At 68.6% G+C, this 1,885-nt stretch overlaps 1 protein-coding gene across 2 annotated transcripts in view; it reads right to left on the bottom strand.

The window, feature by feature from the left end:
- SINHCAF (SIN3-HDAC complex associated factor) overlaps positions 1-1,533 on the bottom strand; it is an 18,587-nt gene extending 17,054 nt beyond the window's left edge. The window contains exon 1 of one of the 2 annotated variants that reach the window (XM_042050996.1): positions 1,457-1,533. The gene's annotated coding sequence lies outside the window, so the exon portion shown is untranslated. The remainder of the gene's footprint in view (positions 1-1,456) is intronic. The other variant, XM_042050999.1, reaches the window with a different exon arrangement.
- Between the last annotated feature and the right edge of the window lie 352 nt (positions 1,534-1,885).

Raw genomic sequence — 1,885 nt, 5'->3', positions numbered from 1 at the left:
CGCGGACCCCCGGACCCCGGCGCAGCCACGGGGCGGCCGGCGGGGCCTGCCCGCCCGCCCCAGCGCCGTGCGCGCCGCGCGGTGCCGTACGGACCGCGCGTGCATCCAAAGTTTCACCGCCCCTCCAAACTCCTCCAAAACCGGCAGCCAGCCCCTAAAAAACACCGTCCTGCGCACGACAAGTGTCACCCCACCGACACCCGCCGCCCCCGGGCCGAGCCCCCGCCGGGCGCGGACGAGCGCTTTCCCCCAGCGCGCCGGGGAGCCGCGCCGCCCGCAGCACATGCGAGCCCTTTGTTTTCCCTGCAGCCGGGCGCTGCCTACGTGCCGCGCCGGGGGCACGCCGGCCGCCCCGCGCCGCACAGCCCTCCGGAGCCCGGAGTTAAAACTTGTTGGCGCCGGGCGCGGGCACACGCCGGCAGAAACGGGAGCCGCTTGCACTGGCGCCGAGCTACGGGAGCGGCAGGACGCCATCGCCGCCCGCCGCACCGTCCCCACGCCGGCAACGCCGCGCATCGGGCCGGGGGCAGGACGGGGAAGGCCCCACGCCGCGACCCGTGCGACCGACAGCACGTGTCCCGCCAGTCCGTGTCCCGCCAGCCCACGGCCACACGTTTTGTCCCTCTCTAGCGTGCACGGAGTCGGACCCCTCCGCATTTACTAATGATAACTGGAAACAATAAGAACTGTCCCCCTCTCCCCACGTGAAACACAGGGAGGGAGGGATGGCGGTCGCCAGCGGGTCCCCCTCCCCTCCGCCACGCCGCTGGCACCAACTTGTGCGCGGGCGCTACAGGTGTGCGCTGCGGGGCGCGCCGGGGCCGCACCTGCGGCACCCGTTCCGCACCGGCGGGGCCGCGCCGCCCGCGTGGCGAGCCGGGCCAGCCGCGGCCCGGGAAAGGAGCCCTGCAGCCCGTCATCGCCAGGCAGCCCGGTTTTCCTAACCCGCTCCGCGCCTCAGGGCTGCTTTCGGAGTTAAATTATCGGGAACTGGCTAGTCTTTCCTCCTAAAGACTTGGAGATTTAACCGTACTTTGGGGTGGGGGGGCAGAAGTCAGAGTTCTAGGGATGGGTCCGCAACAATGCGGGAGGCGTTTCTCTCCGCTCTCACATCCTTTAAAACTCTACTAATCGAAGAAAAAACCGAAGGAAAGGCAGCTCACAGAAGCCACGCGCGTGTCAAAGTGTTTCAAGGCGGCAAAGTCTTTTTGCCACTGCAAAACTGCGGACAAGCTCCGGTGAGTAACTTGGAACGAACAGAAACCACCGGCTGCTGGGGAAAAAAAAAAAAAATCCCAACACCGACAAAAAAAAGGAAACCCACCATGAGCAAAGAAAACGAAAAACCCCGAACAACAAGAAACAAGCAGCCACAAAACTCAGTTTGAAGCCGCCGCTCCCTGTCGCCCGTACTCTCGCTCCCTCCCGCCCGGGAGAAAGGGAAGGCATCACTCACCGCCGCGCTGCGCCCACCAACACCCGTGCGGTGCGCGGCGCTCCCGCCGCTGCGCGCGCTCCCCGGCTCCCCGCGCTCTGCCGCCGGCGGGCGCGCGAGCCCGCGGCCCCCCCACGCCCCGCCCCCTCGCCCCGCCCTTCGGCCGCTCTGCGCAGGCGCGGTTCCCACGGCTCCATTCTCCTCAATCGAGCCCCGCCGGCTGCGCGCGCCCCATTGTCCTTTTAAGGCAGAAAGGGCCGCGCGGGAAGCGCGGGAGGGGGCGGCGCCCGCCCGTGACGGCGGAGGTGACTTCACGCACGCGGCGCGCGCCCCCGCCCCGCCCCCGGTCCCCCGCACCTGCCTCGCGCCGCCCCGCCCGGAACAGCCCCAAAACATCACTGCAAACACAGCCCCATAAACACAGCCCCGAAACATCACTGCAAACACAGC

Source organism: Corvus kubaryi, unplaced genomic scaffold (assembly GCF_017639235.1).
Source record: "Corvus kubaryi isolate FWS band 111438036 unplaced genomic scaffold, C.kubaryi_AGA036_p1.0 74, whole genome shotgun sequence".
NCBI lineage: Eukaryota > Metazoa > Chordata > Aves > Passeriformes > Corvidae > Corvus > Corvus kubaryi.
Note: the sequence above shows the minus strand (reverse complement) of the source record. Positions and strands in the feature narration are given on the sequence as shown.